We start from the raw sequence: 26486 nt of genomic DNA, 5'->3' as shown, positions 1-26486 counted from the left end.
TGTTTGTTTTTAACTTAGGAAAAATTGGTATATAACATTATATTAGTTTCAGGTGTACAACATAGTAGTTTGATCTTTGCATATACTACAGAGTGATCACCACAGTAAGTCTCATAACCATCTGTCACCATACGGTTGACCCCCTTCACACTTTTTGCTCACTTCCCAGCCCCCTTCCCCTCTGATAACCAACAATCTGTTCTCTGTATCTATGAGTTTTGTTTGGTTTTTTAGATTCCACATATAAGTGAAATCATACAGTATTTGTCTTTCTTTCTCTGACTTATTTCACTTGTCATAATACCCTCAACAATACCTATATTCTTCAGCAGTACCATTTATTACTTTTTGGATCACAATTTGATAGGTAGAAATGATCTTTCAGTGCAGTTTCAGTGAAGTGTCTTTATTATGAGTGATATTATTACATTTTAGGAGCCATTTTTATTTTTTTCTGTGAATTGTCTTTTCATATCATTCACCTATGTTAGATTGGTCTCTTAGTCTTGTTATTAATATATTAAAAATACATTAGGAAAATAAGACCTTTGTAATTTGAGTTGTGATTTTTTTTCCAGCTTTTTATTTATCTTTTGGCTTTTTTTTACGTGAATTTTCATATGCAGGCATTTTACATTTTTCTGTAATGTGGTCCCACTAAGATTATAAAAGCATAGAATTTGCCACATACTGAATCCCCATGTGTATTTTGCTGTGTTTAGAAAATTGCATTTTAAGATAGTTTACTTTTTCCTGGAATTATTATCTTTTATTCCAGAAGAAACATAATACTATTTCTAAAAGAGTTGGAGGAGACAGACCAATATGGGTTATAGAAAGGGATTGTATTAAAGATTATATAATATCTAAGACTAGATAGAGTAAGGCATCATAGCTTATTCAAAACCTTTGGAGGTCTTGCCTGGTGAATAGAAACAAATGATTTTAATCAGCACATTCATTGTATGCCTGTAAATGGATCCTTCTAAAAGCCTGAAACTTGTCCTTCTCTTATTTGGTTAAGACAACTTCATTGGTGGGAATCTCTGTGAGCTTTAGGAATATCCCATTTGCATGGCCAATTACTTTTTAGCATTCCTGGGCATGTCTGTCATAGATGACAGGCGTATCTGGTCCAATAGCACAAAGTTACACTCCTAATATAAAGTTAGAGAAATGTTTTTTTTCAATTAGCTTGCTTACATGATTGATATATGTATGTGCATGTGTGTCCTTTAAAGGACAATAACGAGCCTTAGCAGAAAACTTCCAAAATATTTCTTATAAAACAGTAGAGCCCAACCTGATGAAGTTTCTCTACAATATTTGAAGAACTTCAGACAATCACGTGCTTATAATTGTAAATATTTAAATAGTGCCATTGGGAGAAATTTTGGTTTGTAAAAAGCTAGTGTAGAAATGTACTTGAAAACAATTTACATAATTGTAAAAAAATTCTCAGTGATTAAAAATGGCTAAAGAAAGGCAAAGAGTGGGTTTCTTCCTAGCCCCTCTTAGAAGTCTCTGGTTTGTATTACTAAATGGCTACCTATAGCTTTACTCAACAGTTGTAACTTAAGGCCGCCAAGGCTGATTTCTTTGAGTGAAGGTTGCTGGATTGCTCTTTTTCCAATAAGTGTAGAGTCTGATTTATTTCATGTTAAGCAGACAAAGATTCCCTTTGAAATATGTAGTCTGAGCGCCAAACACTAGACCCATTGTCTCTGAAACAATAAGCGCCACATTCAGGCCTTGGGAATGGTGAGCGATTTGCTTGTATTCCAGAACCAAAGAAGTTTTACACATCGAGAAAAGTGATGCACAGCTGAGTTTTCAATAATGCTAATACTGTGTGTATGAGTGCGGACATACACTGTGTGTATAGTGTTGTACCCTGGCTGGTATATGCCACTCATGGATCAGCCTTGCACTGACTTCTCATGATGCATTATTTATATATGTGTATGCTAATAGAAACCAATCACTTCAAATGGAAGTAGAAAGGATTTCTATTCATGCTCCATTTTGCAGATGAGTATATAGAATTAGATTATATTTGTTACATAAATTCCAGATGTAATGTGGCATTCAAAATTAGGGATTGCCTTGTGTCAGTTTCTGCAGATGCCAACCCTGAACTGAGTATTTATGTGCAAATGATTTATTAGGGAATTGCTCTCAGGAGCAACAGGTAAGGGAGTGGGAGAAACAGATCAGTGAAAAGAAGGAATCCAAGCAAGGGTACAATTCCTGGCACAGTTTTAGTCTCAGCTGGATTGTACAGGAGAGCTTTGGAGAGCAAATTAGCTCAGATTTTGTCCCAACTTGAAAGAGCTGGGCTTTCATAAGTCGTTCTTTGGCTCAGAGCCACCCAAACTAAGCTAAGGGGTACCTCATCTCTCAGATACTTCCAGCTTTTTGCACAGGCGTGCAAAGTGGTGTCTGTGGCTGAGGGCAATCTTCTGAAGATCATCACAAATGGGAGTCCATAGAAGCAAAAGCACAAAGAAGCTGGGGATGGGGGGTGTGTACAGAGAAATGGCTCAAGGGTTTCAAGGGGATCTGGATTCGATATCAACTGTTATTTGCTATAGGGATCACTTATTAGTTCTGATTAAATGATCCTAGTCATTAAATGAATAATTCATATAGTGATTCTAATACATTCCTTTTATTTTATTTATTTATTTTTTAATATGAAATTTATTGTCAAATTTGTTTCCATACAACACCCAGTGCTCATCCCAACAGGTACCCTCCTCAATGCCCATCATCCATCCTCCCCTCCCTCCCACCCCCCATTAAGCCTCAGGTTATTCTCAGTTTTTAAGAGTCTCTTATAGTTTGGCTCCCTCCCTCTCTAACTTTTTTTTCCCTTCCCCTCCCCCATGGTCTTCTGTTAAGTTTCTCAGGATCCACGTAAGAGTGAAAACATATGGTATCTGTCTTTCTCTGTATGGCTTATTTCACTTAGCATCACACCCTCCAGTTCCATCCACCCTGCTACAAAGGGCCATATCTCATTCTTTCTCATTGCCAAGTAGTATTCCATTGTATATATAAACCACAACTTCTTTAGCCATTCATCAGTTGATGGACATGTAGGCTCTTTCCATAATTTGGCTATTGTTGAAAGTGCTGCTATAAACATTGGGGTACAAGTGCCCCTATGCATCAGCACTCCTGCTAATACATTCATTTTAAAAGAATTGTCAGTAGAATGATCTTTATCAGTTATTAGCTTAGCCAAGTGCTACAGTATAGGGAATCTTTCTCCTTACTATTTCTCAAGCACACCAGATGTACTTCTGTCTCACAGACTTTGTACTTGTTTCTTCTGCTTGGGTCTTACCCCATGGACTGATTTTTGGTAAAAGGTGAAAAAAATATGACTTTGTGATGGAGGCATTTGGCTGTTTCACCCTGATCCAGTCTTGCCACCATTGACTAGATGTCGTGTACCTCTTAATGTGATGTAATATGAAGTATATACAACATCCTCACAAAGTATTCTTTCCCCAAACTAAACAGAATTTGATCAAACCTTTCCCTAACTTCTGGTGTACGATATAAATATTATTGTTTTAGACAGTCAGTGTCCCTTAGGGCCATTGGGTTTGCCCAAGTTTTTACCACTTGTTTTGCTCATCCTCTCTTCTTGCATCTCAGCCATTTTACCAGGAATAATCTTCCTTCTAAGTATGTCTCTTAACACTGTGCTGACCAATATGGTAACCACCAGTCATATGGATATTGAGTACTTGAAATATAATTACTAGTCTGAATTGAGATTTGCTGTTAGTATAGAGTGTGTACCGGATTTCAAACACCAGGTACCAGAAAGGGTGAAATATCTCATTAATGGTTTTTATATTGATTACATATTGAAATAATTTTTAATATATTAGATTAAATAGACCAGTATTAAAATTAATTTTACCTTTTCATGCATTTAAAAATGTGGCTTTATGCCAGAGCATTTAAATTTACATATTGCTCATTATATTTCTATTGGGCAGCTTAGTTTTAGAATTTTCTTTAATGATGGTCTAATGGTGACAAATTCCTAATTTTTATTTTGTCTGAAATGTCTTTATACTTGCTCTCGAAACCTTTTTAAAAAATGTTTATTTATTTTTGAGAGAGAGAGAGAGGGAGGGAGAGGTAGGGGTAGAGAGAAGGAGACAGAGGATCCAAAGCTGGCTTGGTGCTGACAGCAGACAGTCTATAGTGGGGCTCAAAGTGGGACACAAACTCAAGAACCATGAGATCATGAGAACCATGAGATCGTGACCTGAGCCAAAGTTGGATGCTTAACTGACTGAGCCACCCAGGTGCCCCTGGATTTCTTATTATTTATCCTACTTGGAATTCACTGGATTTCCTGAAACTGTGTATTAGTTTCTTCAGTCAGTTCTGAGAAATTACTAGTCATTTTCTCTTAAGGTATTACCTCTTCCCCATTCTATTTCATCCCTCCTTCTGAAATTCCAAGTAGATGTATGTTAGAAATTTACTTTATCTTCTGTTTTTTTACCTACCTATTATGTTTTCCGTATTTTTTCCTCTGGAGGGTGCATACTGAATTAATTCTTTATAACTACCTAACATTTTGTTACTACTATTATTTGTGTCCAATCTTCTGGTTCAACTCTTCCATGGACTTTGCTAATTTCAATGATTTTATTATTATTTTTTGTTACTAGGAATATAATTTTGTTCTTTTTAAATCTGCTTATTTTTGTCTTAGTCTCTTCAGGCTGCCATAATAAAAATACTACAGATTGGGTGGTTTAAATAACAAACATTCATTTCTCACAGTTCCAGAGGCTGGGAAGTCTAAGATCAAGGTGCTGGCAGATTGGTGTTTAGTGAGAGCCTGCTTCCTGGTTCATAGATGTCTGTCTTCTCACTGTGTCCTCACATGGCAGAAGAGGTGAAGGAGTCCTTTGGGGTCTCTTTTTTAAGGGCACTAACCCATTCATGAAGGCTCCACACTCATGATCTAATTACCTCCCAAAGACTCCAACTTCTAATGTCATCACATTGGGGGCACGTTTCAACATACGAATTTTGAGGGGGCACAAGCATTCAGTCTATAGCATTTTTAATAGTCTCTTGTTTGTAATCATATTTTATTTTTTATTATTTTTATTATTTATTTATTTTTAAACTATTTTAAAACAGTTGATAATTTTCACATCTCACAATACAAATGAAAATTGCTTTTTTTTTTTTTTTTGGTCTCACTACTCTTCTGCCAAAACTATTCTTTCTTTAATAGGAAGTGGGGGGGCAAGTCTTCCTTGTCATGCTGTTAGAAAACACCCAGAGTCACAGCACCATGATCTCCTAGTGAAGTAGAACGAGTAATATAAAATGGATATAAAGAAGCTCCCCTCTCTCCTTATTTGCCTGGTTGAGGCATTCCTGGCTGAGTGGGCACCATCACGGAATGGGTGGGAGGTCTCATCACTGGGGGCCCAAGTGTCATTGGCATGTGGCCTCCCATAGGTGGCCTCATTCCGGGAGCAGGTCACACTGGCATTGTCCCTGGCAGAGGAGGGCCTATCATCATGGGAAGGGCCTATATCATGGGAAGACCCAGCATACGGGGAGCTGGCATCATACCAGGGCAAGGAGGACCCAGGAAACTGGTGGGAGGTGGGATCATTGCCCCTGCAGGAGGAGAAGCAGAGAATGGAGTAGGAGGCATCTTGCCTTGTTGATATGCAGTGGTTGTTTTGTCGATCAGGCTCTGAGACTGCTTTCCCATCCATTTCTGATAGCATTTCACATTCTCTTTGTGTTTCCTACCTCTGTGGTGTGTCTTCCTCACAGATGGAGAGTCATGGGTGAGGTATGTGTCACTGGAGTCACAATAAAACTTTGGCATGTTGCTCTGCAGGCCACTGGCCATTCCCCAGCCCCTGAATCATATTTTAAACACTTCTTCCTTTTTCGTTTTAAATGTTTATTTATTTATTTTGAGAGAGAGAGAGACAGAGAGAAAGGGAGAGGAAGAATCCCAAGCAGTCTCCAACCTGACAGCACAGAGACCCAGATGGGGATCCATCTCACCAACCGTGAGATCATGACCTGAGCCGAAACCAAGAGTGGGTGTCTTAACCAACAGCCAACACTTCTTTATTTCTTTAAATATCTTAATCCAATATACTTTTCCATATTCTGTGTCTAATAGTTGCAATATCTGAACTCTTTGAAAGTCTGCTTTTGCTCTCTACTATTACTATAGATTTTCTCTTCTGGTACCCTCTTTCCTTGTATATTTTGTGATTTCTTACTGTATGCTGTTCATATTCCTTGGATTTTTTTGGGGGGGGGGGTGAATTCTTTGAGGCCTGTGTTGAAGGTTGGTTCATTCCAAAAGGATTTCTGTTTCCTTCTTCCAGGAGCCTAGGGGCATTAGTAATCCAGTGGGACAACTTTACAATTTCAGTTCCTCAAAATTTCAGACTCCTGTAGGGGTCCACTTGTGGAATGAGCTTTCCTTTTAGTTCATCAGAATATCATAAATGGCAGTCTTACGATTTCTTAAAAATAAAGTTCAAAAAATACTTTTCAACTTGTTCTACTTCATGGTGAGGAATTTATTTAGCTTTGGCATTCTCTGTCCTTTCTGTGATTTATTCTCGTGGAATTATTCCTAAATAGCATTTTCTTTTAACCAATGAAAGTTTCCTTGCAACTTCTTTTTTTTATTGGCTTTGAGTGCAACTCAAAAATTATATTTATAATAAGTTTTGTAGTTATTTTCTGTGTCAAATTGTTTTCTATACGTGCTGACAGCAGTGCCTGCATAGTTTGACTGTTGACTTCTGAAATCCTCTTTTGACTTCCTCAGCTATAGAATGTACTTTAGGACATTTCTATGAAGGGTGTACATTTGTGGCATTCCTGCTGAATCCTTGTATGAGAAGTTCTTTCTGTTGCTTTTGTTTGTGAAGGAGAAACTAAGTTTGGTATTTTGGTTCACTAGGATTTTTTCCCTCAACATTTTACAGAACACCTCCATTTTATAACAGAATTTAAATGTGTAATGGAGACTGGGGGAAACTTGAATTTCTTCCTTTCTAGGTAAGCTTTTCTTCCTCTTACATCTTATAGTACTTTTCTTTAGCTACATAATTAAAATAGTTTGCCTTTTTGTGTCTAGCAATGGTTTCTATTTCAATAACTGTTCCTGGAACATGATGAACCCTGTGTGTGTTTTTTTTTTTTTTAAATAGATTCAGGCCTTTTTATTTTTTTTTAGCTGGAAAAATGTTCTTCGTTTTCTTCTTTCTTTCTTTTTTAGTTTGTTCTTGGGTCCTCCTATTTCTTATTTCTTTCTTCAAGACACATCAATCTTAGGTTGGATTTTATTCCCTGTTCTTCTGTGTATGTCTGTTAAGTTCATGTGGTCAGCGTGTCATTGAAGGCCAATGTTTCGTTGCTGGTTTTCTGTCAGGATGATCTAGCCAATTCCATGTTCTTAAAACTTACTATTTTTTCCTGTCCTAATTAACATTTTTGTTCTCATTTCCTCTCTGTGTAGCGATACCTTCTCAAGTTTGTCTTCAATATATTGTTCCAGGTACATTAATGTCACTTCTGCTTTTGACCTCCTTCAATGGATTTCTAACTTTGTTATGATATATTGGACTTTCTTGTACTTTTTTCTAGCTTCTTCAGCATCTCTTTCCTCATTAAGCTGTATTCTTCATTAAAAGTTGCTATTTCTGTTTTACAAAAATCATATCTTCTGTGTCTTTGGGAACACTAGTTGCTAGAGTTTTTTTCTGGTTCTTTTAGAAATCATTTTATTATTTTTAACAGTATTTCTAAGTGTTTATTTATTTACTTAGAGAGAGGGAGAGAAAGAGCACACAAGTGGGAGAGAGACAGAGGGAGAGGGAGACGGAGAGGGAGAGGGAGAGAAAGAGACCCAACCAGGCTTCATGCAGTACGGAGCCTGATGTGGGGCTCAGTCCCACGGCCATGAGATCATGACCTGAGCCAAAATAGAGAGTTGGATGCTTAACCAACTGAGTCACCCAGGTGCCCCTTTTTAACAGTACTTCTATTCTGAGGTTTCATGCCTTATGGCTGGCTCCTTTCTTTGTTGCAGTATGTTTTCATTGATTCTATGTTGACTTGTTCATATACTTTTTAATATTTAGACCTATCCAAGCATGACATGGTCTACAAATCAGGGTAGAACTTGTCAATATTTATAAGGTATTTAAAGAATTCAGATTCCTTTAGTACAAGTTTTTTCAAAATGTGGTCTACAGATTCCTAGATTTCTGGAAAGGTCCTTCTGGAAAGCCTCAATGAGCACGAGCCCACCTATCTGGGTTCTCCCACCCCTGAAAACAGAGCCACTTACACATCAAGTTTTTTTTTTTTTTTTTTGTAATTTAACTTTATTTTTTATTTTTAAAAATTTACATCCAGATTAGTTAGTATATAGTGAAGCAATGATTTCAGGAGTAGATTCCTTAATGCCCCTTACCACATCAAGTTTTTATATTAGACACCATTTGAAGGAAGGGGCTGGCTGTGTAAGATATTTCTGAAAACTACTTTTTATATGTATGAATAACATCTTAGGCTAAGTTAGTCACTTTTGAAAGCTTTACTGTTTTAAGATATTAGGATACCAAAAAGTATGAAAGCTGAAGGAAAGAGGTCCCAAGAGAAAATAATGGATTAATAGCTGCCTGTTAGGCTTATGGGAGGAGTCAGTGACGTAACAAGAGGAAATGGATGTAAATTACTTTTACAGAAATTAGCCAGCTACCATGAAGAAGTGCTTCACTAAAATGAAATATGACTTGCAGGTGAATTCTGAGATCATGAGTAGGTCAGCTTAGGGGTTGATAAAGTGGCAGCTCCTTTTGTTTCCACTCCTTTGTGAGTGTCTAAAATATAACTGTTCCTCCACTGAATGCACAAGGATGTTGGTAATTTCTGCTAAGGGTACACAAGGGCACTGATTGGTTGTAGGGAGGGCAGATGACTTCAGAATGTCCACGGTAGGGACATCAGTGAGATTGAAGTCTCAAGATGGGAGATGAGACTTAAGAAACCTCCAGACCACTAAGAACAGAAGTTTTCATAGTAGTGTGCTTATTATGTGATGGCGATTGAATGGATTGAAAGTACAAGATTAAAATTTGAGGAAGGGCCTAGAATGAACATTAGTATAGAGTTTGGGAACATGGTAGAAGATGTAGATGGGAGTGTAGTTTTGGGAACTTGATCATTTCGTGCTTGGATCTTATAGTTAGCTTCTGCTGGGCTCAGCCAGAGTAAAAAGATGTATTGCATTTCCTCCCCCTTCTCTGTTTTCTTCTTCCTGTCACCTCATATTTTATCTTATAGATATAATAATCATAAACCTTTAAGATGTTTTTGTTTAAAAGCTTTCTCTTCCTATGCAAAGGACCGATTTTTTTTTAAAAAGGAATGAATAATTTGACATAAGACTTTTAGATGTCTGTCTGTCTATCTATCTATCTATCTATCTATCTATCTATTGGAACACTAACTGTAGAGTTTATGAATTCTAAGATATGTGGAGACTAAGAGGCCAGAAATGAGTTAGCTACCTTGAAGGGATGGTAGTTACTTACTCAAGATTGCCTTCGAGGCATGGAAAACTTTTTCCAAAAGTCTGCTGGTGTGTTGATGCATTCCAATGCTCCTAGCTTGAAGCAGTTGAGGCATGGGTTGAGGATGGGGAAGATCAGCAAAACACCTGGAAGTGTGGGCTTTCCTCTTTGAGAGAGTTGGCTTCTCTTCTGAATGAGTGCTAGGAGTGCTATGAAGCCAGCCAGGCCCTCTGCCCCTCAGGCTGTGTCATTAGGAGGCAAGTGAGCCTGCCCCACCTTGAGAACCCTTCTTTCTCAGGAGAGAACACTGCCACTGTCTCCAAAGGTGGCCCAGGCTGCCCAGAAGTACCTGTTCAGCTGGAGTCATTTACACCCTTCAGCTAAACCTCACACAGTCCATGATGGCTTTTAGTAGCCTTTTCTGATATGGCACCACATAGAACGTGGTGCCTAAACTATGTCTGTGCAGCAAGATCTAGGAGGTTGTAGTTTAAGTAAGTATTCTGGTGATTTTGGTATAGAGAGACCAGCATTCTTTCAAAAGATGTAGTTTATGGGATGAGCGCTGGGTGTTGTATGGAAACCAATATGACAATAAATTTCATATTAAAAAAATTAAAAAGGCAAAGAGAGATTAAAAAAAAAAAGATGTAGTTTAGAACCCCTGATTTAGTGCACAGACAACTGTGATATTGCATCTGCAGAGAGGACAGACCTAGGGGCTTATGAAGTAAATAGCCCTACCCAGTCTTGAAACATGAACTTCCCTGGGGCACCCCCATAGAATTTGTGTAGCATTAATAAGTCACTCTAATCCTTTATCCAGAATGTCCACATACATAGCAGTAATGACTTGGGACCACATTATCCCTTTTCTCTGTACCTCTGTGTAAGAGACTGTGGGTTGCCTTTTGAATATCTGCTCTTCTTCCTTGCCAACAGACCTGGATTTTATTGATGTTAGTAATATACCCACCTGAAACACTACAAATCCCTGCCTTCCTTGATCATGGGGTAGCCTTTGACTTAATTCTACCTAATGAGATATAAGCAGAAATTGTCAGGTGAGGCTTAAGGAAAAGTTACTCATGCCCTTCTCTTTATTTCTGCCTGAAACATAGACATGATGGCTGGAGTGTTGGTAGCCATGTGGAAGGCAAGGATTAAAGTACAAAGCCAGAAGGAAACTGGGTACCTGGAGAGTGCTACTGTGAAGTTTTTGGGCTTCATAGAACTGCCAAAATAGCTTTAGTCTGCTTACCTCTGGACTTCAGTTATGTAGCAGACAAAGTAAACTTTAAATTTGATTAATCCACTGTTTTTGGTTTGCTATTAATAATCACTAAACTACAAGGTACCTGGTGGCTCAGTCAAGCATCTGACTTTGGTTCAGGTCATAATCTCACCATTTGTGAGTTCGAGCCCCACATCAGGCTCTGTGGTGACAGCTTGGAGACTGGAGCCTGTTTTGGATTCTGTGTCTCCCCCTCTTTCTGCCCTCCCCTGCTCTCTGTCTCTCTCTTAAAAATAAATAAACATTAAAAAATTTAAAAAAAATCACTAAATGAATTCCTAACTTTAATAGTTAAATAGTTAAAACCTCATAATATCTACATTATATCAGCATTTGCCTACTTTCTGGAGAAGCTTCAGGACATTCTAAAGAATCTCCAAGACATGCATGTAACCATTAACTTGTGCCACAAACCAAAGGGCCACCCCTTGGCAAACCAATAGAGATCACCAATTCCATGGCTTTTCAGCTCCAATTGCAGCTTCTAACTCTCCATACATAACCAGTGTGCTTCTCCACTCCTAAGCTTGAACGTCCAACCCTGATACCTTATGATGGGAAACCCCACATATACTGTGGGGAATACCAGAACCTGGGGCCCTGGCTAAGAGTGAAACTCATGGAACTCTGTATCCCACCTCAAGGATATCTCTCTATACTTCAAAGCTTATGGCTAGGTAAACCCAAGGAAACTTTGACTTTACTCCACGATGGAAGGGTAGGTTTCAGCACTTTTATGATTTTAGGCACCTTTCCTATCTAGCATGCTGCTATGAGCTTGTAAAACTTAGGCAGAGACAGTAGCTCCTATCTCAGGTGTTTGGTTATTACTGTTCGTTGCTTCACCCTTTACTTTGGTCTCCATTTCTCTGATTTTCATCCTCTAGCTCCAGATATTGGCTTTTGGTCATCCCTTATGATGTTCCCTTCAGGCTCCCTTCCTCTGGTTTCCTGATCCCATTCTCCTGCTCATCTGTGTCTGGATGCTTGACTATAGTTCTGGGTAAGGGACATACTCATCTAGCTTTTGCGCTCGGCCTCTCTGCTGCTCAACCTCCTTATCATAAATGGCACTTAGGCATTGAAACTTCTTGGGCATTGAAAACTTCCTTGTTTTTGTAGGATTTTTTTGCCTACATGCTCCTCTTAGAGTCTTTCCTCAAACCCTTCTCACATAGGCATGGGTGGAGTAAATTACCTGATTTAAGATTTTGAGAAAGGAACGGGGCATGCATAACTCAGCCCTTTATTTCCTTCCTTTTCTTAGAAGCAAACTTTCTGAAGGAAGCCCCACATACCGATTGGCTCTTCTATGCTGTACACTCTACAAGTACAGGCCCCAATGTGGAAAGGGCTGAGATTGTCTAGTTGGTCTGTGGTAAGGAGGCGAGCCTGCCTAATTCTGGGGGTACATATTATATCAGAAGGCCCACTTGGCAGATAGACTGAAAGCCATGTCCTTCCCTTATCAAAAATAAAGGAGATATTTTTGCCCTCCTCTGCTCACTTTTCTGTCTCTCAGTAGGTGCAGAATTCAGGCAGGAAAAGAGGAGTGCCATTAATTTGGGATCACTCAATTCTATGATATTTGAAATCAGCTTTTCTAATAGCCTAATGTACTCTGAAATCCTAATGCATTATGCAGATCGAGTGCAAATCCACATCTTCCTCTATACACTTCCTGAGCTTTTTCTAATGCAAAAGAATATGAGCCAAACACGAGACATAAATTGTGTACATATTGGTACTTTCTGGTACGCAGAGCTCACTTTGCTAAGGAACTGTTATGGTAGAGTGAAAAGGTCACATTATGGTGTAGTGGCATCATGGTATAGTGAAAAAGCATAGGAAAATCATCATAATCAGAGAAATCTAGGTGTAAATAATACTCTATCACTCAATTGTTGAGTTACCTTAGACATTTTACTTACGCTTTCCTTATTTCTTCTTAAAATGAGAATAATACCTAGCTCTTAAGATTATAGTGATAAGTAGTGTACTTGAAGGACTTGCCATGTAGAAGGAACTCAAAGTGTAAGTTTCTACTTCCTGTGTGGATCCAAAGAAATAGATCTCCTGTAAACTACATTGTTTGTGCTAAATTTGAATGCTTTCTAAATGATATTCCATCATGTCTGGTAAGAAATTTGGGATATTGTTTTACTCCCATTATCCTATGGAAATTTCTCCTTTGAATGCCTTTTTTAAAAATGTGGTTTACCAAGGTGAAGGAGTAAAAGGTACTCATCTGCCAAACAAATTAGCTAAATACTATTGTTGTCCTTTGTGCATGGCAAATCTTATGAGTAGACTTGGAAGATAGATTAAAACTAAAGTACAGGAAAGTACCTTTAAAATTAAGTTGGACTTCACTGTGTTTCTTTTTATGTCAATAGTTTACAAACTTTTAAAGTTTGCAATGTCATTTTTCCCCATCTTGGTTGTATTTTAGGGTATCTATCTGTTGAAAAGGCGCATATGCCCTATCAGTTTGTACAGTCCTTGCATACAATTTGCAGCCCCCACAGTTTCAGATCCCTCAGATTGGGAAATACTGCCTTTTGGGAGATGTTTTAAGGTTGAAAGGGTCTTATTTAGATCAGGTAACTCAAATCTTTCCCTTGGCTTTATGTTGATTTATTTTTTCAGGACACTGTGCTTCCCTAAACTCCAGATGAATCTTCAACATTAGGATGATGGGCACCAGATTCAGCACGCTGAAGGTTCAGTATTCAGTTGGAGTCAGATAGAAGGGCGCTTTCATATCCTCCTACTTTATCTGTAATCTTCTATGGCACACAACATCTCCCAGGTGTATCAAACAGTTAATGGGCTCAGAGTTAGCTATTTCTTCAGTAAAAAGGTAAGTAGAAGATTATATATTCTCAGGTCAAAGTGATGACTAACAATACCTTCTGTGTGTGTGGCGGGGGGTGAGGGAGAGAGAGACATAGGGGAACTTATTGCTTTGTCTAATTTGGCTCAGTGGGACTGATGATATGTAAAAGTGTTCTTCCTCTTATTATAACACAAATGTTGGGACCCATCTGAGAAATTCATTCATGTAAAAATCAAAATAAAATACAGGTCTAACTTGGGGCGCCTGGGTGGCTCAGTCAGTTAAGCGTCCGACTTTGGCTCAGGTCACGATCTCGCGGTCGGTTGAGTTCGAGCCCCGCGTCAGGCTCTGGGCAGATGGCTCAGAGCCTGGAGCCTGTTTCCGATTCTGTGTCTCCCTCTCTCTCTGCCCCTCCCCCGTTCATGCTCTGTCTCTCTCTGTCTCAAAAATAAATAAACATTAAAAAAAAATACAGGTCTAACTCAAAAACATTAAAAAAAGATGTTGGTTTTTACTGTTGCTTTATCATGGATAAGGAAGATAGGGTTTCAATGCACACCTTAGAACAAAACTTCTTAAAAGTCCTCCTCAAGAATGTTTCTTCCCTAAAGTTTCACTCCATATGGTGGTTTTTATATCTCTCCCTTTCTCTTCTTCACCCTTTCCCTGAAACTCTTCATCTCCTTTTTCATCCCTTATAGAATTCTACCAGCATATATTATTCAGGCACCCGTCAAGAAAAGGGCCACCTGAAGGCAGTGAGCTGAATGAAAACCCAATCCTGATCATTCTTGTCCCCCAGGCATGCCCACTGGGAGCCTCTGTTCATCTTACAATTATATCATGGAATAGCACAGTGCAATGGAACAAGCACTATATTAGGACTCAGAAGACTTCTGCCACCAGCAAGTGGTGTGGCTTCAATAAACTTTTTTTTAATGCTGAACCCCATCTTTCTCATTACAAAATGGAACTAGTAATATTTACCTTACCAACCTCCAAGGGCTGTATGAAGGTCAAATTTAGTGGTGCATTCAAAGAAAGTATTTTAAGAATTAGAAACTACTTTGATGTTGCTATGAGTTCAAGAATGAGAACATGGTAAATGGAGGGGGACTCGGAGTTATTTAGTCTTACCCTTCACTTTAACAACAGGGAAGTTAAAACCCAGAAAGTGTCATGACTCACACTCAAGCCCGTAAAGTCAGGTAGAAGCAAAATCAGGTTACAGACAGTATTCCCAATGTTAGAGACTGGAGTTAGAATGAGTTTTCAATTGTTCAGTAATGAATTAACCACAGATTGATCCACTGGTTGTCAGTGCTGGATGTGATGCCAGTAGATCAAGGATGTGAAGGAAGAATAGAGTCAGAGACATTGCTGATCGTGGACAACAAGGGAGAACAACATAAAGTCGGGTGTAGGAAAGGGTGATGAGTTGTCACAAGAGGGTGGCTAGGAACTTGAAAAAGTCTGTAGAATCTGTTATTCTATCTATTCTAAAATGCTACACAAAGATATGTTTTGTTTGGAGTACCTATTTATTTTGAATGATTAATGATAGATTATCCACTCAAATTGAGCAGGTCTTAATTATGGCTATATAACAGCTGTGGATATGTGTCAGAAATTCATTTACTGGAATGAGAAAATTTCCCTTCCCCATGAGTCATGAGAATCTTCTTTCCACTGGAGTTTTATTTTGTTGAAGCCAGGGATTAAGCAATTGGTAAGTTATTTGGTTCATGATGTCCAGGATCTCATAATCTGTCTACACGTGTTGCTTATCTTTTAGACTTGGGTTCTCTACCACTCGTGTGAATAAACCTCAGATGAGGCAGATGGCCAGAACATTCTCTTCCTTGTAACTGGCAATATCATGAGAGGTCCAATGATGAGATAGTTTTTGGGTAGGGAGCTGGCACTCTCTAGGCATCAGATCGATACGTGTTAGGAATGAAGTTAGTGCGTTTACTCTTCTTTTATTTTTGTTTTTGTTTTTTCCACTTAAGTGTCACATGGTGTGTGTTCTTAAAGATTATTCTATTATCAAGTGTTACCATTTTTCTTAAGCAATTTCTTCAAGGGAAGTTTCATTACCTCTTTCTTTGAAATGATACTCTCCATCTGTTTTTTGTTGGCAACACAAGGAACAATTTCCAGTACCCAATTAAAGTTATGCAGGCTGACTTTCATTAATATGTCACCAAGCATTTCTAACTGTTGTGCATTATTTTCTTAGAGAATACAAAACCAAGGGCCCTTGATACTCAGTTTCTGAACTTTGTCTAGAGTTTACATATATTCTTAGGCCCTTCTTTAGAGGTACTAATGCTTTTTCTTGTTATGGAGAGAGCAGTGTTTAACGTGAGAGACAGTTCCTTGGAGAACTCTATGTTTAATAGGTGATTTAATAAGCTCATTTAGGTTCTTACCATGAATGTAAGTAGATGGCTGTGGTCAAAGTGTGTAACTTTAATACACATTCATGGGTTAGACTATCTTCTTATAAAATTTTGACATTCTCATGTCCTAGAGCACATTTCATTCATCACATCCCAAACTCTTGAACCTATTCTCAGGATGGACTTTTGTACAATATGAATATCTCTCATTGCTAGATTTGCAACTCAACACAGTTGATCTCATTGGAAGCAAAACAGACTCTGAAAGGGACTTTTTCAATTATAACATGGTTGGATTTTTTCCGGAAAAAAAAAAACAAACAAACCATCCCTGGAGAATGAAAAGGGGGACAGATCTTGAGAATGAAAAGAAGTGAAGTATTCTGCTCTTGGGAAGTAGGGGTTTTGTGGGGAGACAGAAGGGAGGAGGTGCGGGTGGAGGGAGGGAGGAAGAGAGGGAGCAGAGAGGAAGGAAGAGAGAGAAAGAGGGAGAGAGAATATGATAACTCTTAGCAGATGCTGAGATCTGAAATCCTGGATCCAGTCATCCCAATCCTGACTGTGTCTTGGGGAAGATGGCTGCTTGTGCATATGGATAAGGCTGAAATAACTGAGAAGCAAAATCGAATTTGGACGATCTGTTGAAATGTCCAGAAGCCCATGGGCCCAAGTGACATGAATCCAGTCAGTATAGCATGGGGGCTGTGTTTACCATCCCCCCCTTTTTTTTTGGCCTTGGGGTTTTATTTTAATAAAACCAATGATTGATCAAGTGGTAATTTATTTGGTTCATGAAGACCAGATTCTCATAGCCTCCCTACATGTGTTGCTTATCTTTCAGTCTTTTGTCCTCTACAGGCTGGTTGAATAAACTTCAGGTAAGTTCCATTCCCATTGGTAGAAAAGCCTGAACTGAAGGAACTCTCCCTGGTAGTGGACAGTTGTCATAGAGCTGATGGGTTGAAAGATTTTTGGTGGAGGTGTGTACCATTTTGCCATAAATCTGTCAGGAAACAAGCTGGATCATGCATAAGTGATAGAACTATCTGGGTTTCAACAGGGACACCATGTGACAATGTCAGGCCCAGTAGTGGTAGAGAAGAGAGTTACCTGGTAGATGAAATTTTCTCTCTAAAAGGGACTTATAACCAGGAATGAGGCCTTGAAATGAGGAGTCAGTTCCTGGTGTTGGTGGGCTTATCTTGGATGAGGCAGTGGTGTGTGGAGAGAGATGAAGTATTCAAAAATGTGACTTTGTGTTCTGTCCTCAGCTGTTAAAGCAGGGAAATATCTATTGCACAATACTGATTCTATGGGATTTTCCTTAACACAAATCTATCTGGGACATACTTTGATAGGTATAAACAATATTTAACAATTCTAGGGTTTTAGTATTTATATTGTGTTTGTCTAATTAGAATCTTATTTAACTGCACATATTCCCAAACTAATATAGAGTTTTTAAAAAGCCATAAAATTATACATCAAAAAACATAAATTATGAATGTTAGACGAGAGAGGAAATAGGAGTTTTATGATCTTTTAACTCATATGACTTACCTTGCAACTCCCTAAGAAGAGCACTGTATGGCAAGACCATGACTTTGAAATTATGCTGATCAAGATTTGAATTATTTTTTAGTATGAACTTGAGCATCGATTTCCTTATGAATAAAGTCTACTTTGTTATAAGTCTTTTAAATAAAATTCTAGGTACCTGGTAGTTGCCTAGTTGGTAACTATTATGAATATGCATCATTTTTGTTCATGAATTATACTTTTATGTATATACATTCAGGTTCTTACATAATTAAAAAGAGATTCTTACATTTTTCGCCATCTTTTTTCCATCTTTTTCAGAAATTGTATGCATCGTATTTGTAAGCCTTGGCAATTTACCTTATCAGTAACAAACACCTCCTTGTTCAAGGGTGTAGGATTATAAATCTGTAAGTTAAGCATTGTTATATAGATACCATTTTACATTAATTTATAACCTGAATCTATGATTCTTTTTCTACTTGGGCATAAGGTCTCAATATTGGATTCAGAGTTATCTAAAACCTATGAAAAATTACTGGAGAGGGAAGTGAAATAGAATTTTATTTTATTATTTTAGAGAGAGAGAGAGAGAGAGAGAGAGAGAGAGAAAGTGGGGGAGGGACAAGGGGGAGAGAGAACCTTAAGCAGGCTCCATGCTCAGCTCGGAACCTGGTGCAAGGCTAGATCCCACAACACTGGGTTCATGACCTGAGCTGAAACCATGAGTTAGACACTTAACTGACGGAGCCACCCAGATGCCCTTCAGTGAGGTAGAATTTTAATGGACAAAGGAAATGAAAAAAATTATTAAGAAAGATAATGAAGTTAAATAATTGTGGGGAAAAAATCTCTGTTGGAAATGAAAGAAACAAGTAGATACCATTTCCCATTTAATGAAGTAGCAAAGTAAAGAAGAAAATGGTCAACCAGAACTTGAAGTTTTTTTTTTTTTTTAAGTTTACTTATTTTTGAGGGGGGAAGGGGGGAAGGGGTAGAGAGAGAGGGAGAGAGAGAGAATCCCAAGCAGGCTCTGTGCTGTCAGCGCAGAGCCCGAAGTGGGGCTTGAACCCACAAACCGTGAGATCATGACCTGAGCGGAAATCAAGAGTTGGATGCTTAACCAACTGAGCCACACAGGCACCCTGAATTTGGAAGTTTTTATTTTATTTTATTTTATTTATTTATTTATTTATTTATTTATTTATTTATTTATTTATTTTTAAAGTTTATTTATTTTTGAGACAGGGAGAGACAGAGCATGAACAGGGGAGGGGCAGAGAGAGACGGAGACACAGAATCCGAAATAGGCTCCAAGCTGTCAGCACAGAGCCCGACGTGGGGCTCGAACTCACGAACTGTGAGATCATGACCTGAGCTGAAGTCAGACGCTTAACTGACTGAGCCACCCAGGCGCCCCAATTTGGAAGTTTTTAAATGACAACATCAAACATTTGAAGAGGGAGTAATGAAAATGATAATTTTTTTTGTTTTTGTTTTTAGTGATAGTACCTTTTGCAGTAGAAAAAGTGAAATTGAAAAACTAATTTGATTATATTTATCTATTAAGACTCAAAATTATTTCATCACATTGACTCACTATCTAACCCCTTCTGAGAATTTAGAATGTTATGAGTCAGGAAAAGGCTGAATATTCTCCTTACAATATTGGAAACAGCTTAAATGTGTAAATCTTGGGGATAGTTCAACAAATTTTATGGTGAAGAAATATTCAACAAATATTATGAAGCCAGCGGAAGAAAAATGAAGACCAGGAGGCACCTGACAAATTGCTAATGATAAACTTTCAGGGAGAAAGGAAAAATGTAAAGAATGAATGTATGCTGTGGTAACAAGTGGAGAGATCTGCAATGTCCCTTCTCTGTTCAGGTGGAGGTCTGGCTTACTTCTCCCGCCTTTACATCCTCAGGTCTCATGGGTGACGGCCTCCCTTGAGTCCTTATTCCCCATTCCTAGTGTCCACTTGCTGCTTACGGAAAATACTGTTTGCCCTCCCTCCCATCCCTTTGGACCACACTTCATCCCGCATTAGGCTGAATTCTTTAGAGGGGAACTTCACCTAGTGCCTCAGTGGAGTAAGGGAGTTCTCAGCCCTTTTATATTTACCATTTACTGCCCACAGGGCCCCAGCACAGGTCCTTAGTGGAAAGGGATGGTGCTGAGACAAATCTGAACAGAGTACACAAAACTGAACTGGAGAGGACATCTGACTTCTTGGCCGAAGGATGTATGCTCCTTGTTCCCTTTTCTTATGTTGTTGTTTTTTCTTAATTTCAGAGAGAAAGAGAGTGCAAGAATGAGAGAGCATGAGTTGAGGAGAGGCACAGTGAGGGAACAGAGAGAGAGAGAGAGAGAGAGAGAGGAGAGGGAGGGAGAATCCCAAGCAGGTTCCACACTCAGCATGGAGCTTGATCCCATGACCCTGGGATCATGACCCGAGCTGAAATCAAGAGTCAGACACTCAACCGACTGAGCCACCCAGGTGCCTCTTTTATGTTTTTTTATTTTTTATTTTTTATTTTTTTATTTTTAAACAAAGGAGCTTCTCACTTTTTAAGAGTACATAGCCCTGGATGGGCCACTGGATGCCCAAACCCACCTCAATTTAGAACGAGCACATTCTAAATGTTGTTATACTGACACCACTTGCACTCCCTCATCTCTCACACAAACTTCTGGGAGGTATTTGTACGGCATATGGTGAGCTTTGAGCGGACTATATAATTATGTAAAATCCTGACACTTTTTTTCTGAATTACTTTGGTATTTACAGGATGGTTTTCACTGGATGGATACATTTATTTTTGTTTCTTATACAATATAGTTCTAGTTCTGCTACTGAATAGTTGTATAAACTTGGGAAACTTTCACTCTGAATTCCAAATTTGTGAAAAGGGCAGGTAGATATTGATGTTATTAAGACTCTCATTAGAAAACTCTGGGTGTCTTGGTTAAAGTTCAGAGTGAGTTTCCTGTGGGCCTTTAATTTTCTGCTCACTCAGCTTGATTTCCTACTTTTCTCTCTTGGGTTTGTATAGTCCTCAGATTTTTTCTTTTTTTTTTTTTTTTTGGTGTAAACTTCAGTATTTTCAGATCCTATTTTCTTTTTTGTGTGCTGAAAGGAGGCAATTATGTCTTTATGGCTTTGAGTTTTACTGTTGTGAGAAGACAGACAGGGTATAACTCAAGTAACAGTCTAGGAAGTTAAAAAATCTTCATAGTTATGTTCCTGAGCTGTATTTCCCAAGTTCCTTTTCAGCATGATAGCTGGAAATGTCTCTTAGATGGTGCTAAAAGTTGCTTTTATATAACTGAGCTTCCGAGTAAGCTACTTAGAGTAAGTTACCAGGTCTGGTAGAATTTTCAATTCATATTTTAGTCTTCTTTAATTTATTATTTTCATTTATTGTCTACACCTCTATGTCCATGAGTCAATCCATCTGTTTGTTGTTTTGCTAGATTCCCTTTTTAGCTTTATTGAGGAATAAATAACAAATCAAATTGTAATATATTTAAAGTATACAATGTGATGATTTGATGATTTGATATAGGTATATACTGTGAAAGGATTAACATCACCTCAGTATTACCTTTTTTGTGTGTGTGTGAAACATTTAAGTTCTACTGTCTTTGTAAGTTTCAGTTAAATAATATAGTCATATAATATAGTTATATAATACAGTATTATCAATTATAGTCACCATGTCATATTTAGACCCTCAGACCTGATTGATCCTGTAACTAGGAGTTTGTATTCTTTTTTTAAAGTTTATTTTTATTTATTTTGAGAGAGAGCAAGTGGGGGAGGGACAGAGAGAGAGGGAGAGAATTCCAAGCAGGCTCCAGACTGTCAGCTCAGAGCCTGATGCAGGGCTCGAACTCAGAAACCATGATGAGATCATGACCTGAGCCCAAATCAAGAGTCGGTTGTTTAACCGACAAGCCACCCAGATGCCTCTAAAAGTTTGTATTCTTTTATCAGCCTCTTCCTATTACCCCCACCATTTTACTCTGTTTCTTTTCTTTTCTTTCTTTTCTTTTTAGATATAGTGATACCATACAGTATTTGTCTTTCTCTTGTCTGGCTTATTTTACTTAGCATCATGCTTTCCAGGTTCATCTATGTTGCGGCAAATGGCAACATTTCCTTCTTTTTTAAGGCTGAATAATATTCCATTACAGCGTGCTCTGTCTCTGTCTCTGTCTCTGTCTCTCTCTCTCTCTCTCTCTCTCTCACACACACACACACACACACACACACACACTCTCTCTCTCTCTCTCTCTCTCTCTCTCTCTCTTTGACACATACTTAGGTCGTTTCCCTGCCTTGGCTGTTGTAGATAATGCTGCAATGAACATCCAAAAATTCACTGCCAAGACCAATGTCAAGAACTTATCCTTTATATTTTCTTCTAGGAGATTTACAGTTTCAGGTCTTATGTTCAAATCATTAATCCATTTTGAGGCGATTTTATGTATGGTATAAGAGAGTGGTCCAGTTTCATATTTTTCATGTGGATATTCAGTTTTCCCTACACCATTTATTGAAGAGACTATCCTTTCCCTAATGTACATTCTCAGCTCCTGTGACACAATTAGTTGTCTAGATATTCATGGGTTTATTTCTGGGGACTGCATTCTTTTCCCCTTAATCTTTGCATCTATTTTTATACTAATACTATGCTATTTTAATTACTATAGCTTTGTAGTACAGTTTGAAATCAAGAAGTATGATGCCTCCAGCTTTGTTGTTCTTTGTCAGGATTATTTTGGCTGTTCAGGGTCTTTTGTGGCTCCATATAAATTTAATTGTTTTTCTATTTCTGTGAAAAATGCCATTGAAATTTTGATAGGGATTGCATTCACTCTGTATATCACTTCAGGTAGTATGGACATTTTAACAATTTTAATTTGAATATGGAGTATCTTTCTGTTTATTTGTGTCATCAGTTTCTTTCATCAATATTTTATAATTTTCAGTGTGTAGATCTTTTACTTCCTTGGTTAAATTTATTCCTAATTATTTTATTCTTTTGATGTTATCATAAAAGGCATTATTTTCTTAATTTCTTGTTCTGATAGTTCATTTTTAGTATATAGACATGCTACTGATTTTCCCCCTGACTTTTGTGTATTGATTTTGTATCCTGCAACTTTCCTGAATTTGTTTATTAGTTCTAACAGTTCTTTGGTAGAGTATTCAGGTTTTTTTACATATAATATCTCATCATCTGTGAATAGAGGTAGCCTTTCTTATTCCTTTCTGATTTGGATGCCTTTTCTTTCCGTTTCTTGCCTCATTGCTCTGTGTAGGACTTCCAGTACTATGTTGACTAAAAATGGCAAGAGTGGGCATTCTTGTCTTGTTTCTGGAGCTGTAATATTTGGGGCACTAAATGTGTGGTCCAAACCCTTTGTTCCTCAGGGAGAAGCTGGGAGTTAGGGATTCCCTCCCAACTGTATAGCACTGAGATAGGAGTGGGGTTTATGGTGAGACTGTGTCTCAGCCTTTCCTATCCATTTCTGTGTAGGTGTTTTCACATTTGTTGGGCATGTAGGAGTCACTCAGCTAGTTTCTGGACTTTTCTCAGAGGGAGTTGCTCCATGTGTAGCTGTACATTCAGTGTGTCTGTGGGAGGAGGGACATTGGGGAGCCTCCTGTATCACCATCTTGGTCTGGAGCCTCTCAGAGTTTATTGTTTAATGTGATAAACATAACACAATTGTGTACAAAATGAAGGGCAGCACATTGGAGAGACTGACTAATTTTCAGGAGAGACTTCAGAGAGAAGATGATATCTGAACTAAGTCTTACATACATACATACATACATACATACATATATACATAAACCAATATTTTTTCCAAGAAGACAAGAAAGCACAGAGAAATTCTAAGCAGAGGAAACTACATGGAAAAGCACAGAGATATGAAATAGAGTGGCGTGGGCCATAAGGAGAGGTCAGTGGGGTGAACAGGAGTTGCATCACTAAGAGCTTTGGGGGTCTTGCTAACAAGTTTGGATTTAATATTTTTGAGAATGGGGAGCAATTGAAGGGTATCAGTCAGAGGTGTGATCTTTTTTGTTCCTTAGAAGGCACCTGGGGCTTGTCAGTTAGGGTCTGACTCTTGATTTCAGCTCAGGTCATGACCTCACAGTTGTGAGATAGTGTTGGGCTCTGCACTGGACAGGGAGCGTACTTAAGATTCTCTCTCTTCCTCTCCTTCTGCCCCTCCCCAGCTCACACACATTCTCTCTCTCTTTTAAAAAAAGATAAAGAAATGTAAATTGACAGCAAGCAAGGCAGGAGGCATGGAGAGAAGCCATGAAGATGTCTAAATCAGAGAAGATGGATGCAGGCATTATCACATGGGGTGGAGAGCAAAGACAGACTTTAAAATATTTAGGAGATAAATTTGACATGAATTTATTTTTGTATTTTTGGTAGTGGTATTTTTGGTATTGGAAGTGAGGAAGAGAAAGGAATCAAGGGTTACTTCCTGCTTCTGGATTGGGAAACTCAGTGACTTTTGTGGCCATACACATAGAGAGAGGTGCTATAGAAATAAAAACCTTGCAATAGGATTCCAGATTAAGCTGCTCTAATAGAGACAAAACATAATTGCTTAAAAAAAGATAAAGTTTATTTTTCTCTCCTGTAAATATCAGCGTCTGACTTCGGCTCAGGTCATGATCTCACAGTTCATGAGTTCGACCCCTGCATCAGGCTCTCCACAGATGGTCTAGTGAACTCAAAACTTTTGGAGATCTAGTCTCCTTCTCTCTTGTTGCTCTGTCATTTTCAGCATGTGGCTTCTATGTCAAGATCTAAGATGGCTGGGCCATCTTTGGCCATTGTGGATACATATTGTGCACATACCTTCCCTTCAAGGGCGTGATTCAGAAGCTGAACTTGTCATTTTTGCTTACATCCATTCTGCTCATATCCATTGAACAGTCTGAATCACAGGGCCATAGCTAGATGTGAAGAAGGCTGGAAAAAGTCTTAGCTTGGGCAGCTCTGTGCCAGTTAAAATTGTGTTCTATTATTTTTTTTTGAACTTTGTTTGTGTATGTATGTATATATGTATGTATGAATGAAATCTCTACACCCAGCATAGGGCTCTGAACTAACAACTCTGAGATCAAGGGTCATTTGCTTTTCCAACTGAGTCAGCCAGGTGTCCTGGTTGTATTCTATTATTAAAGGAATAAGGGGAGAGTGGATAGTGGAGAATTACCAGCAGTGCTTGCTGTATGCATGTTGATTTTCAAGTGGAAATGTCCAGTCTAGACTTGGCATATATAGGCGCAGATTAGAAATGGGGTCTGAGCTAAAGGTAAGGAATTTGCATTTAAGGCAAAGGTAAGGAATTTGCATTCTTCCCCAGTGGCAGAGACTGCAGATTTTCTTCAAGTAGCCATTCTCCTTATCTTCCTATTAGTAATAGGGGTTTTAGAAGAGCAAGTGGCTGCCTTGCTGGAAACTGGTTATTAGCTTCTTTTGCAGATAGATGTTGTCATGTGATGAAGGAATGGACTTTTTAAAAAATTGTTTTTGTATTTTTTTAATATGAAATTTATTGTCAAATTGGTTTCCGTACAACACCCAGTGCTCATCCCAACAGGTGCCCTCCCCAATATCCATTACCCACCCTCCCCTTCCTCCCACCCCCCCCCCCCATCAACCCTCAGTTTATTCTCAGTTTTTAAGAGTCTCTTATAGTTTGGATCCCTCCCTAACTTTTTTTTCCCCTTCCCCTCCCCCATGGTCTTCTGTTAAGTTTCTCAGGATCCACATAAGAGTGAAAACATATGGTATCTGTCTTTCTCTGTATGACTTATTTCACTTAGCATCACACTCTCCAGTTCCATCCACATTGCTACAAAAGGCCATATTTCATTCTTTCTCATTGCCATGTAGTATTCCATTTTGTATATAAACCGCATCTTCTTTATCCATTCGTCAGTTGATGGACATTTAGGCTCTTTCTATAATTTGGCTGTTGTTGAAAGTGCCGCTATAAACATTGGGGTACAAGTGCCCCTATGCATCAGTACTCCTGTATCCCTAGGGTAAATTCCTAGCAGTGCTTTGCTGGGTCATAGGGTAGATCTATTTTTAATTTTTTGAGGAACCTCCACACTGTTTTCCAGAGCAGCTGCACCAGTTTGCATTCCCACCAACAGTGCAAGTGGGTTCCCATTTCTCCACATCATCTCCAGCATCTATAATCTCCTGATTTGTTCATTTTGGCCACTCTGACTGGAATGAGGTGATATTTCAGTGTGGTTTTGATTTGTATTTCCCTGATGTGGGGTGAGGTTGAGCATCTTTTCATGTGCCTGTTGGCCATCTGGATATCTTCTTTAGAGAAGTGTCTATTCATGTTTTCTGCCCATTTCTTCACTGGATTATTTGTTCTTCAGGTATGGACTTTGGTGAGTTCTTTATAGATTTTGAATACTAGCCCTTTGTCTGATATGTCATTTGCAAATATCTTTTCCCATTCTGTCGGTTGCCTTTTAGTTTTGTTGATTGTTTCCTTTGCAGTGCAGAAGCTTTTTATCTTGATGAGGTCCCAATAGTTCATTTTTGCTTTTAATTCCCTTGCCTTTGGAGATGTGTCAAGTAAGAAATTTCTATGGCTGAGGTCAGAGAGTTTTTTTCCTGCTTTCTCCTCTAGGGTTTTGACGGTTTCTTGTCTCACATTCAGGTCCTTTATCCATTTTGAGTTTATTTCTGTGAGTGGTGTAAGAAAGTGGT

General features: G+C 38.5%; 1 protein-coding gene and 1 pseudogene across 1 annotated transcript in view; one reads left to right on the top strand and one right to left on the bottom strand.

Annotated features, from left to right (window-relative positions):
• The window catches only part of LPAR1 (lysophosphatidic acid receptor 1), a 359348-nt gene that overhangs the window by 22707 nt on the left and 310155 nt on the right, over positions 1-26486 (top strand). The window contains exon 2 of the mRNA XM_078436595.2: positions 13564-13777. The gene's annotated coding sequence lies outside the window, so the exon portion shown is untranslated. The remainder of the gene's footprint in view (positions 1-13563; positions 13778-26486) is intronic.
• LOC132663082 (U1 small nuclear ribonucleoprotein C pseudogene) lies at positions 5408-5917 on the bottom strand (annotated as a pseudogene).

The sequence above is a fragment of the Panthera onca genome, chromosome D4, assembly GCF_046562875.1.
Source record: "Panthera onca isolate mPanOnc1 chromosome D4, mPanOnc1 haplotype 2, whole genome shotgun sequence".
In the NCBI taxonomy this organism is placed as follows: domain Eukaryota; kingdom Metazoa; phylum Chordata; class Mammalia; order Carnivora; family Felidae; genus Panthera; species Panthera onca.
The sequence above is the reverse complement of the archived record's forward strand: the minus strand, read 5'-3'. Positions and strand labels throughout refer to the sequence as shown.